Source organism: Symsagittifera roscoffensis, chromosome 4, assembly GCF_963678635.1.
Source record: "Symsagittifera roscoffensis chromosome 4, txSymRosc1.1, whole genome shotgun sequence".
Classification (NCBI taxonomy): Eukaryota; Metazoa; Xenacoelomorpha; order Acoela; family Convolutidae; genus Symsagittifera; species Symsagittifera roscoffensis.
In genome coordinates, this window is record NC_087065.1 from 21,750,641 (window position 1) to 21,764,459 (window position 13,819).

The window sequence follows — 13,819 nt, forward strand, 5'->3', positions numbered from 1 at the left end:
AAAACTAACGCTTGCATTTAAATGGTAAAACGTCCTGATCGTGAGCCAAAAAGATGCTCCTCGTTATCAATGCGCGTATGCAAGAAAGACTTTTATAACAACTTCTCAAACTGTAATAGACTTCGAATAAGTGTTCAGGGCCAAAAACTGAACTTTACAAACAATTTTACAATTTTGAAAAAAAAGGAAACATTTCTTTTTAAAAAATTGGAGGAAAAATATACTATAACAACTTTTAAAGGTGGCAAAAGACGTCTGAACAAAAATAAAAATTTTGCTAGAAAGTTGAACATTCTTGACATATTACTCACATCAAAAATGTTTTCAGAAGAACAAAAACCAATTGAATATCAAATGATTTCAAGTTGTCGCCATTCATGGTTATTCTTTTAAAATAATAAAAAAGTTGGTAAGTAAAATTTCATCGTTTTCAAGTTCAACTGTCGTTAATTATGTTAGCATTTGCTTTCCAAAGTAGACTCCAAGTTTGGTTTTTTTTTGCTGAAGAAACATATTCTAATATAAGACTGCTGAATCTTTCCAGAAATTGTAGCTTCTCATTTCTTTTATTTACTCAGGTTGCGTTTTTGTTGCACTCGATTTTTTGTATGCTGTTATTAGAATAGTTTTGAGCCTCCAGAGATAACAGACTAATTTCCTATGAAAAAGTTATAGGCAGTTTTTTGTCTGTGAAATTTGGAGAGAAATGCAGAAAAATGTTGAAATTTTGTCAGCATGTTTGAAAAATTGAAAGAAACGGTCTCGTTTCGGAACACGTTTACAAGTTTGGTCTCGCAAAGGAAATTGTTATTTTATTTTTTAACCCTTTTACAAACTTGTTGGTCAAGGCAAAAGCTTACGAACGACTACATTGTTCCTTGATACGTAACGGGTTTTAAATCGAAAAGGTTTCTCTATTTAAGTTATTGGAAACTTTGGGAGGAGGGGGGTAAAACTGGAGGTAGCCTAATCCCCCTTCCGTTACCTCATTCCTAGCGTTTGCCCCTTTGCATCCTTATAACCCTCCCCTTAACGTGTGCTTCTGAGCCCCCTTATTTTCTTACCCCCACCTTCCCCCCACCTGATCCAACCCCCACACCCCACCTTAATCGGAGATGGTGGGGTGTTGTGTAGTTTCAGGTGGGGGGTCGGTTCTGGCGCGGGCTGGGGGTTATTTCAGCTGGGGGGAATGGGACAGGTGGGGGGATGGTTCAGGTAGAGAAGGGACTTCAGTTGGGGGCGTGGTAGTAGTTTAGGTTGGATGGGTGGCTGAGATGGGGTGATTGGTTCAGGTGGGGGTGACGGGTTGATTCTGGCGAGAAGAGAGGGGGGTTGGCTCTAGTGTGAGGGATTCAGGTGGAACGGTTTAACCCAGTGATTATTATCATGTTTTCAACCTATATTTTTGGTTTTAGAGCGTGTTTTGTAATCAATTCATTTTTCTAATGTATTTTGAAATCGAAGCGAAACAAGGAAGGTGAAAATTCCATTTTTTTTGTTATTTTCTACTTTTATATAATCCATTAAAATGAACTTCAAATAAAATATAAAGCATAAAATTTTTGCGGGAAAAAATGGATTTAGTTGTCTAAGCGTAACATGTGAATTGATTATATTGATAAAGTTTTAGACCAAAAGTTCATCAAAATCAATTCTTTCTTTTCAATTTTCTCAGATGCGGGTTTTTGAATTAACCAATTTTTGTGGAACAAAATTGTTTTCTTTTTGATTTCCTGCAATCAAGATTTAGTATTTTCATAGTCTCTTAGTTTCTCTGGAAGGTGAATTGTTTCAGAGGGAAACCAGGATTTGAAGGAATGCCATCGCCGCATAAAAAATATATTGAAAAAATTCGAAAAATTGGATCTTGGCATTCTTGCTCCAAAATTTTAAATAAAAATTATACAGAATCGGGAGACCAGAAAGCATTTTGTACAGCTCTCCACATGAAATAATAGACGGCGGTTGCTCTCTTCTGGTCGAGTTGATCAGTTAAAAAAGAAAAGCATCAGTTTCAAATCATACAACAAAGCACGATTAAAATCGAAGCACTTGTCTATACAGATAGGTCTTTTGACAAGATTGCGGGCGTTTTCATGTGTTTTTATTGAATATACTCAACCAAATAAAAAAATTCGCAACCGTTAAACTGTTAAATTATTAAAGCATTCAGAAAACCTAACCACTAGTTTTCTATTCAAGTAGCCTACGCAGGCACGGATCTAGGAATTTTTCAAGGGGGGGGGGATTTTCAAAAATTTTTAAAATATTTTGTCGACCTTTTTTCTAGGTCGACCAAATTGATTTTCTGAGCTATCCCAAAACACTACAAAGACCCTTATTTGACAAAATTCTCTGCACCGCAGGCAAGTTTGTGAAAAACAGGCCAAAAAAGGCGTTTTTATGCAATTTTTGGAAAATGTCGACCAAAAAATCGGGTGTTTTCGGTGCACTCAAAATTAGTGTAGATTGGCGTCAAAGGCGCCTTTAGAAGTTTAAGGTCAGTCAGCCAAAAGTGGATATCTCAAAAAATTACAAAGGGGGACCCTTTGGGTCGGCGGGGAGTCGAACCCCTGAGGGAAAAAAGAATCCGCCTCCGCCCCCTCCCCCCTCAAATCCGCTACTGAGCCTACGTGAGCTGAATTTTGAGGCTATGAACTTTAGGATACAATTACGCTGAGCTACGACCGCTAGAAATGTTCCAATTCGTTATTGTTTCAAACATCTTCCGCCCCAAAGGTGCAAAAACCGGCATCAGGTTGACGAGCGGTTGTGAGAACGACCAATTCAACTCACGGCTTGCGAAATGGGTGACTGAATAGCAGCCCCTGGGAGTAACAGATTCGGTTTTCCACAACAGATCTTCATGTTTTGAAAGATAATTGAGAAGAGCAAAGCAGAGATTTAAATCGATTTAATTTCAACGTTAAAAAAATCGATTCCAGTCGATTTTAAATCGATTTGAATGGATCCTAAATCTGACCTAAAATGAAATCGATTTTAATTCAATTTAAATTGATTTTTTTCACTTCTTTTTTTTCTTCAAACTTTCGAATGACTAAAAAAATGAAAACTTTTGTTACGTGTCGCTACAGATACCAAAATTGACTAAAATGCTTGTAAAACAAGATCAACCGCCCCCCCCCCCCCCCCAAACGTGGGATCCTCTCAGATGGTGGTGGACGGTGCGGGCGCCAATGGCCAAGTGTTTTTCAACGCAATTCTGATCCCGCAACCCCCCCCCCCCCAATTCTTATCCCCATCAGTTATACCAGATGTAATTTTTTCCTCTAAATTCATTCAATTAAAAGAGGAGTTCTTAGTGTTGAATCTGTTAAATCGCTGCAAAAAAAATGTTGATTTTTGTCTAAAACAGATTTTTCACTGATTTTGAGGTAAGAGGTAGACAGACGAACGCAATGCATAAGAATGTGATCGGAACAATTTTTTTGGCTTGATTTGAAGCCAATCTGTTTTTAGTTATACTTTTTGACAATTTGTCAGAATTTGTAAACAAACGGTAAAAACTTGGCTTGAATTTTGCCGGTTAAAAGACATTGTTGGCAACAATACTATGACAATTTTTGACACTCTGCTTTGCTTTCTTTCCATTTTTAACCGATCAAATTAAGCAAACAACCATATAGAAGTTTTATATAATTAAACTCTAAAAACATGCTATCGTTTTTGATTTTGATTACAAAGTTTTTAGTTTTATACTCCAAATTAAATTTCCGAATCCTTTTATTTCTATTAGTTTTTGCATTTAGTTTTGGCAGCACTCAGCCCGTTTTTGAGCTTTCAGGCCCAGTTGGTTCCCAACAAGTGGGACCCCCTCAGATGGTGATGGACGGTGCGGGCGCCAAGGGCCAAGTGTTTTTCAACGCAATTCTGATCCAGCAACCCCCCCCCCCCCCCATTCTTATCCCCCATCAGTTATACCAGATATGAATTTTTCTTCTAAATTCAACCAATTAAGAGGAGTTTTTAGTGTTGAGTCAAATTAAGTACAAAGTGATAGATTTTGCTTCTATCAACAAATCAATTATGGCATATAAGCTTCCTTGAACCGATTTGGAACGATTTCTCAGATGGATTAAACCTCGCTTACGCGTTAATAGCGCGAAATAACTCGAACGTCAAAATAGTCCAAATTGGCTAAAATGGCTATGTTTAAACCCCAATAAATTTACGAAAACTGATCACAGGTGAAATATCTTTTCAAATTCAAATTCCAGACGATAATACCTTTCGAATGATATAAAAAAAATTCCGTCAAAAATGACTAGTTAAAAAGTCGAAATTTGTCTGAAGAAAAAAAACCCACCCCGAGCTCAAGTATTCCGTTACTTTCGTTTCAAAAGTCGGAATAAAAATTTGAGAAAACATAAAACTACGGCTTGAGCTTTAAAAATTGGATGCAATGAAACCAACTCGCATCTAACATCAATTAGGAAATGTTTAAAAAATCAGGTTAATCAGGTTTAATTTATAAAAGCAATTGAGAGAAAGCAAAAAGTTTCACAAAAAATTTATTGGTTTGACAAACAAAACGTGCTCAGCAGGTAATTGATGAGTGAATTAGGATAAGCAAATTGTCACAGATCAATTTCTCGAAATTAAGCAGAAAAGTCAGCAAAACTTAAAAGAGTTTCTAATGTTGTTCTTCAACAAAAACGAATCAAATCTTTTTTGCTACTCAAACACTTTGTGACCACTTAACCGCTTTGAAATAAGTCAATTTTTTCGAAGCTAAATATTTCGAAAAAAAATTAAATTTTTGTTAGCTTACCATCATTTAGAAAGTAATTTTGTACCGAAAAACTAACGCTTGCATTTAAATGGTAAAACGTCCTGATCGTGAGCCAAAAAGATGCTCCTCGTTATCAATGCGCGTATGCAAGAAAGACTTTTATAACAACTTCTCAAACTGTAATAGACTTCGAATAAGTGTTCAGGGCCAAAAACTGAACTTTACAAACAATTTTACAATTTTGAAAAAAAAGGAAACATTTCTTTTTAAAAAATTGGAGGAAAAATATACTATAACAACTTTTAAAGGTGGCAAAAGACGTCTGAACAAAAATAAAAATTTTGCTAGAAAGTTGAACATTCTTGACATATTGCTCACATCAAAAATGTTTTCAGAAGAACAAAAACCAATTGAATATCAAATGATTTCAAGTTGTCGCCATTCATGGTTATTCTTTTAAAATAATAAAAAAGTTGGTAAGTAAAATTTCATCGTTTTCAAGTTCAACTGTCGTTAATTATGTTAGCATTTGCTTTCCAAAGTAGACTCCAAGTTTGGTTTTTTTTTGCTGAAGAAACATATTCTAATATAAGACTGCTGAATCTTTCCAGAAATTGTAGCTTCTCATTTCTTTTATTTACTCAGGTTGCGTTTTTGTTGCACTCGATTTTTTGTATGCTGTTATTAGAATAGTTTTGAGCCTCCAGAGATAACAGACTAATTTCCTATGAAAAAGTTATAGGCAGTTTTTTGTCTGTGAAATTTGGAGAGAAATGCAGAAAAATGTTGAAATTTTGTCAGCATGTTTGAAAAATTGAAAGAAACGGTCTCGTTTCGGAACACGTTTACAAGTTTGGTCTCGCAAAGGAAATTGTTATTTTATTTTTTAACCCTTTTACAAACTTGTTGGTCAAGGCAAAAGCTTACGAACGACTACATTGTTCCTTGATACGTAACGGGTTTTAAATCGAAAAGGTTTCTCTATTTAAGTTATTGGAAACTTTGGGAGGAGGAGGGTAAAACTGGAGGTAGCCTAATCCCCCTTCCGTTACCTCATTCCTAGCGTTTGCCCCTTTGCATCCTTATAACCCTCCCCTTAACGTGTGCTTCTGAGCCCCCTTATTTTCTTACCCCCACCTTCCCCCCACCTGATCCAACCCCCACACCCCACCTTAATCGGATTAGGTGGGGTGTTGTGTAGTTTCAGGTGGGGGGTTGGTTCTGGCGCGGGCTGGGGGTTATTTCAGCTGGGGGGAATGGGACAGGTGGGGGGATGGTTCAGGTAGAGAAGGGACTTCAGTTGGGGGCGTGGTAGTAGTTTAGGTTGGATGGGTGGCTGAGATGGGGTGATTGGCTCAGGTGGGGGTGACGGGTTGATTCTGGCGAGAAGAGAGGGGGGTTGGCTCTAGTGTGAGGGATTCAGGTGGAACCCAGTGATTATTATCATGTTTTCAACCTATATTTTTGGTTTTAGAGCGTGTTTTGTAATCAATTCATTTTTCTAATGTATTTTGAAATCGAAGCGAAACAAGGAAGGTGAAAATTCCATTTTTTTTGTTATTTTCTACTTTTATATAATCCATTAAAATGAACTTCAAATAAAATATAAAGCATAAAATTTTTGCGGAAAAAAATGGATTTAGTTGTCTAAGCGTAACATGTGAATTGATTATATTGATAAAGTTTTAGACCAAAAGTTCATCAAAATCAATTCTTTCTTTTCAATTTTCTCAGATGCGGGTTTTTGAATTAACCAATTTTTGTGGAACAAAATTGTTTTCTTTTTGATTTCCTGCAATCAAGATTTAGTATTTTCATAGTCTCTTAGTTTCTCTGGAAGGTGAATTGTTTCAGAGGGAAACCAGGATTTGAAGGAATGCCATCGCCGCATAAAAAATATATTGAAAAAATTCGAAAAATTGGATCTTGGCATTCTTGCTCCAAAATTTTAAATAAAAATTATACAGAATCGGGAGACCAGAAAGCATTTTGTACAGCTCTCCACATGAAATAATAGACGGCGGTTGCTCTCTTCTGGTTGAGTTGATCAGTTAAAAAAGAAAAGCATCAGTTTCAAATCATACAACAAAGCACGATTAAAATCGAAGCACTTGTCTACAGATAGGTCTTTTGACAAGATTGCGGGCGTTTTCATGTGTTTTTATTGAATATACTCAACCAAATAAAAAAATTCGCAACCGTTAAACTGTTAAATTATTAAAGCATTCAGAAAACCTAACCACTAGTTTTCTATTCAAGTAGCCTACGCAGGCACGGATCTAGGAATTTTTCAAGGGGGGGGGGGATTTTCAAAAATTTTTAAAATATTTTGTCGACCTTTTTTCTAGGTCGACCAAATTGATTTTCTGAGCTATCCCAAAACACTACAAAGACCCTAATTTGACAAAATTCTCTGCACCGCAGGCAAGTTTGTGAAAAACAGGCCAAAAAAGGCGTTTTTATGCAATTTTTGGAAAATGTCGACCAAAAAATCGGGTGTTTTCGGTGCACTCAAAATTAGTGTAGATTGGCGTCAAAGGCGCCTTTAGAAGTTTAAGGTCAGTCAGCCAAAAGTGGATATCTCAAAAAATTACAAAGGGGGACCCTTTGGGTCGGCGGGGAGTCGAACCCCTGAGGGAAAAAAGAATCCGCCTCCGCCCCCTCCCCCCTCAAATCCGCTACTGAGCCTACGTGAGCTGAATTTTGAGGCTATGAACTTTAGGATACAATTACGCTGAGCTACGACCGCTAGAAATGTTCCAATTCGTTATTGTTTCAAACATCTTCCGCCCCAAAGGTGCAAAAACCGGCATCAGGTTGACGAGCGGTTGTGAGAACGACCAATTCAACTCACGGCTTGCGAAATGGGTGACTGAATAGCAGCCCCTGGGAGTAACAGATTCGGTTTTCCACAACAGATCTTCATGTTTTGAAAGATAATTGAGAAGAGCAAAGCAGAGATTTAAATCGATTTAATTTCAACGTTAAAAAAATCGATTCCAGTCGATTTTAAATCGATTTGAATGGATCCTAAATCTGACCTAAAATGAAATCAATCCAAATCGATTTTAATTCAATTTAAATTGATTTTTTTCACTTCTTTTTTTTCTTCAAACTTTCGAATGACTAAAAAAATGAAAACGTTTGTTACGTGTCGCTACAGATACCAAAATTGACTAAAATGCTTGTAAAACAAGATCAACCGCCCCCCCCCCAAACGTGGGATTCTCTCAGATGGTGGTGGACGGTGCGGGCCCCAATGGCCAAGTGTTTTTCAACGCAATTCTGATCCCGCAACCCCCCCCCCCAATTCTTATCCCCATCAGTTATACCAGATGTAATTTTTTCCTCTAAATTCATTCAATTAAAAGAGGAGTTCTTAGTGTTGAATCTGTTAAATCGCTGCAAAAAAAATGTTGATTTTTGTCTAAAACAGATTTTTCACTGATTTTGAGGTAAGAGGTAGACAGACGAACGCAATGCATAAGAATGTGATCGGAACAATTTTTTTTGCTTGATTTGAAGCCAATTTGTTTTTAGTTATACTTTTTGACAATTTGTCAGAATTTGTAAACAAACGGTAAAAACTTGGCTTGAATTTTGCCGGTTAAAAGACATTGTTGGCAACAATACTATGACAATTTTTGACACTCTTCTTTGCTTTCTTTCCACTTTTAACCGATCAAATTAAGCAAACAACCATATAGAAGTTTTATATAATTAAACTCTAAAAACATGCTATCGTTTTTGATTTTGATTACAAAGTTTTTAGTTTTATACTCCAAATTAAATTTCCGAATCCTTTTATTTCTATTAGTTTTTGCATTTAGTTTTGGCAGCACTCAGCCCGTTTTTGAGCTTTCAGGCCCAGTTGGTTCCCAACAAGTGGGACCCCCTCAGATGGTGATGGACGGTGCGGGCGCCAATGGCCAAGTGTTTTTCAACGCAATTCTGATCCTGCAACCCCCCCTCCCCCATTCTTATCCCCCCTCAGTTATACCAGATATGAATTTTTCTTCTAAATTCAACCAATTAAGAGGAGTTTTTAGTGTTGAGTCTGCTGAATCGCTGCAAAAGAAATGTTGATTTTTGACTAAAACAGATTTTTTCACTGATTTTGAGGTAAAAGTTAGACAAACGCAACGCATAAGAACGTGATCGGAACATCATGCACCAGTTTCACCGCATAATTATTTGTGTTTTTTTTTCTATATGTTCATTTTCAAATTAATTACCAAGGTAATTTTGGATGAAAAACTTGTCGTTTTTCTCATTTGAAATGAAACATAGATCGTTTTCGGCCGTACTCCTTTTGTGCACTACCATTATTAGAGTCCGTGGAATCAGTTCCAACTCCAGCTGAGTCTGAATGAAGTTCGAAGCTTGTGGTTTGTCTTCCTTTTCTTGAGCTCCAGCAGCCACCCCCCCCCCCCCCCAACCATTCTTATCCCCCCATCAGTTATACCAAATAAAATTTTTCCCTCTAAATTCCTTAAATTAGACACTCAAATCGATCCATATAGCTTTGTTGCGGCCCTATTCAAATTTCACGATCCGTCGCATGACAGACCAGACTGGTTCCTTTTCATTTGTCCTGTTTTTCGGAGAGAAGTTACCATTAACCTCTTCAACTGTCTTAAAACTTCCCAAGATGTGTATTGCCAAACATTTTGTTTGATATTCTTCTCTGATTTATAAATCATTTTAAGATATTTTGATGTCAGAGATTTTGTAAGGCAGAAAGCCGTATTTTCCTCGCGCAAAGACTATACCAGTGCTTGGCTGGTTCTCTGCCTGTGTTGCCTGGTGTGGCAGTTGTCTTCCTGGATCGTCTCTTTAACCTCGGTTATGTGTGTTCTCCCCTCCCCTAATGCTAGCCTAGGTTCCTTTTTTTGCGTTGCCTGCTTAGCCCAAGTGGCTTTTGCTTAGCCTGGTGTCTAAGGTTAAGGTTGCTCGTTCGCGGCGCTCTTGAGGCTTTCAATTTAGCTGAGGGTGTAGGCAAACTGTGCATTTGCTCGCGCACTGTTTGCTTTGTGATGTTTTGTGTGATGTACTTTGATTTATTTTAAGTTTTACTCTGCTGCTTAGGCCTCAGGCGCAGTTGGCTTCGTCGCTTGTGCTTGGCTGGTTCTCTGTTGTGCTGTCTTAGGCAACAAATGAATATCAATGCAACAAATGAACGACATATTAAACAGAAAAAGAAGCAAAACAATCTTAAGAACGGAACATTTTTTGAACTCAAAATCTGATTTACATGGACATTTTTCTTTATTTAAAATAAAATATAAAGCATAAAATTTTTGCGGGAAAAAATGGATTTAGTTGTCTAAGCGTAACATGTGAATTGATTATATTGATAGTAGTTTGAAGAAAAAAAAGAAGTGAAAAAAATCAATTTAAATTGAATTAAAATCGATTTGAATGGATCCTAAATCTGACCTAAAATGAAATCGATTTTAATTCAATTTAAATTGATTTTTTTCACTTCTTTTTTTTCTTCAAACTTTCGAATGACTAAAAAAATGAAAACTTTTGTTACGTGTCGCTACAGATACCAAAATTGACTAAAATGCTTGTAAAACAAGATCAACCGCCCCCCCCCAAACGTGGGATCCTCTCAGATGGTGGTGGACGGTGCGGGCCCCAATGGCCAAGTGTTTTTCAACGCAATTCTGATCCCGCAACCCCCCCCCCCCCCAATTCTTATCCCCATCAGTTATACCAGATGTAATTTTTTCCTCTAAATTCATTCAATTAAAAGAGGAGTTCTTAGTGTTGAATCTGTTAAATCGCTGCAAAAAAAATGTTGATTTTTGTCTAAAACAGATTTTTCACTGATTTTGAGGTAAGAGGTAGACAGACGAACGCAATGCATAAGAATGTGATCGGAACAATTTTTTTTGCTTGATTTGAAGCCAATTTGTTTTTAGTTATACTTTTTGACAATTTGTCAGAATTTGTAAACAAACGGTAAAAACTTGGCTTGAATTTTGCCGGTTAAAAGACATTGTTGGCAACAATACTATGACAATTTTTGACACTCTGCTTTGCTTTCTTTCCATTTTTAACCGATCAAATTAAGCAAACAACCATATAGAAGTTTTATATAATTAAACTCTAAAAACATGCTATCGTTTTTGATTTTGATTACAAAGTTTTTAGTTTTATACTCCAAATTAAATTTCCGAATCCTTTTATTTCTATTAGTTTTTGCATTTAGTTTTGGCAGCACTCAGCCCGTTTTTGAGCTTTCAGGCCAAGTGGGACCCCCTCAGATGGTGATGGACGGTGCGGGCGCCAATGGCCAAGTGTTTTTCAACGCAATTCTGATCCTGCAACCCCCCCCCCATTCTTATCCCCCATCAGTTATACCAGATATGAATTTTTCTTCTAAATTCAACCAATTAAGAGGAGTTTTTAGTGTTGATTCTGCTGAATCGCTGCAAAAGAAATGTTGATTTTTGACTAAAACAGATTTTTTCACTGATTTTGAGGTAAAAGTTAGACAAACGCAACGCATAAGAACGTGATCGGAACATCATGCACCAGTTTCACCGCATAATTATTTGTGTTTTTTTTCTATATATTCATTTTCCAAGGTAATTTTGGATGAAAAACTTGTCGTTTTTCTCATTTGAAATGAAACATAGATCGTTTTCAGCCGTACTCCTTTTGTGCACTACCATTATTAGAGTCCGTGGAATCAGTTCCAACTCCAGCTGAGTCTGAATGAAGTTCGAAGCTTGTGGTTTCTCTTCCTTTTCTTGAGCTCCAGCAGCCACCCCCCCCCCCCCCCCAACCATTCTTATCCCCCCATCAGTTATACCAAATGTAATTTTTCCCTCTAAATTCCTTAAATTAGACACTCAAATCGATCCATATAGCTTTGTTGCGGCCCTATTCAAATTTCACGAACCGTCGCATGACAGACCAGACTGGTTCCTTTTCATTTGTCCTGTTTTTCGGAGAGAAGTTACCATTAACCTCTTCAACTGTCTTAAAACTTCCCAAGATGTGTATTGCCAAACATTTTGTTTGATATTCTTCTCTGATTTATAAATCATTTTAAGATATTTTGATGTCAGAGATTTTTTAAGGCAGAAAGCCGTATTTTCCTCGCGCAAAGACTATACCAGTGCTTGGCTGGTTCTCTGCCTGTGTTGCCTGGTGTGGCAGTTCTCTTCCTGGATCGTCTCTTTAACCTCGGTTATGTGTGTTCTCCCCTCCCCTAATGCTAGCCTAGGTTCCTTTTTTTGCGTTGCCTGCTTAGCCCAAGTGGCTTTTGCTTAGCCTGGTACCTAAGGTTAAGGTTGCTTGTTCGCGGCGCTCTTGAGGCTTTCAATTTAGCTGAGGGTGTAGGCAAACTGTGCATTTGCTCGCGCACTGTTTGCTTTGTGATGTTTTGTGTGATGTACTTTGATTTATTTTAAGTTTTACTCTGCTGCTTAGGCCTCAGGCGCAGTTGGCTTCGTCGCTTGTGCTTGGCTGGTTCTCTGTTGTGCTGTCTTAGGCAACAAATGAATATCAATGCAATAAATGAACGACATATTAAACAGAAAAAGAAGCAAAACAATCTTAAGAACGGAACATTTTTTGAACTCAAAATCTGATTTACATGGACATTTTTCTTTATTTGTCAAATATTGTTATGCCCAAAATCTGACTTACAATCATGATTTTCTATGCTTTCATTGCATATATTTGAGCTCAAAATCTGGTTTATTTTGACAATTTTCTTGATTTGTTACATATGTTATGCACGAAATCTGATTTACAATGGTGAATTTCTAGCTTTTTGTTGCATAGTTTTGAGCTCAAATTTTGATTTTTAGCGACTTTTTTTCTCTATTTAATACATTGGTTCTTACCCAATATCTGATTTACATTGATATATTTTTAATAATTTTATGGCATATTTTTCAGCTCAAAATCTGGTTTATATTAACATTTTTCGTTTATTTCTTGAATTCTGAAACATCTGGCACGACTGTTTTTATTTAAAAAATCAAGAAAAAATATTACAATTAAATTTCTAAAAAGCATGTTTTCTTGCCTTGTTAGCGAAACAATCGATTTTAGTGTGTCGGAAAATCCATCGAAATCGATTTAAAATGATTTTTTAGACACTTAAATTGATTTAAAATTTTCAAAAAGATCGATTTAAATCGATTTAAAATTGATTTAAGTGAGATTCTGATGGATTTAAGTGAGATTTGGATGGATTTTAGTGAGTCGGAAAATCCATAGAAATCGATTTGGATCGATTTTTTAGACACCTAAATTGATTTAAAATTTTCGAAAAGATCGATTTAAATCGATTTAAAATCCATTTAAGTTCGTATAATGTACATGGTTAATCGATTTGGATCGATTTTAAATCAATTTAAAATCAATTTAAATCGACCGGAAACCATTTCTGTCAGTGCGGGTAAGACTGAGCACGGGTGTAAGAGTTTTTTAATCGATTTCAATCATGGAACCTTCATATCATATTGACCGAAAAAAAGTGATTAGGCTTCAATTCAAAGAGCTTTTGTTGCCCTCGTTTACTGAAATACTTGAGCCGGCGTGAAATGGGCTTTCACGAGGCACATTTTGGGCCGGGTCAGTTTCTCTGGTCCAAAACTATTATCTAAAGTTAAAATTTCAATTGCGTAGCACTCGCTCCCATGCTTCATCTTACTGAGGTGTACTGGCCGGGACTTCTACCTACAAGAGAAAAAAGCAGCAGAAATCCAGCTTATGGCATGGAGAAGGCTCTTTTTCATTTCCTACAAACGTAGTTTTAATTTTTCGTAACAATTTATCTTAGGTATTTTGATTTTTGAAACAAAACGCTCGATAGCCGACAAACACGCCTAGGGGCGCCTAAAAAAAATTAAGGTCAGTCAGCCAAAAATGGATATCTCAAAATAGTACAAAGGGGGGACCCTTTGGGTCGGCAGGGGGTCGAACCCCTTAGAAAGAAAGGCGTCCGCCCCCTGCTGTTAGAGAAAAAGTGTGACCAAGCTTTTGGTATATCTGCAAAGCTTACCAAAATTAGATGGAAAGGTTTTTTGAATGTTG

At 36.8% G+C, this 13,819-nt stretch overlaps 1 protein-coding gene across 2 annotated transcripts in view; it reads right to left on the bottom strand.

Annotated features, from left to right (window-relative positions):
- The window catches only part of LOC134843546 (uncharacterized), a 40,336-nt gene that overhangs the window by 25,301 nt on the left and 1,216 nt on the right, over positions 1 to 13,819 (bottom strand). The gene's annotated exons all lie outside the window — the stretch shown is intronic.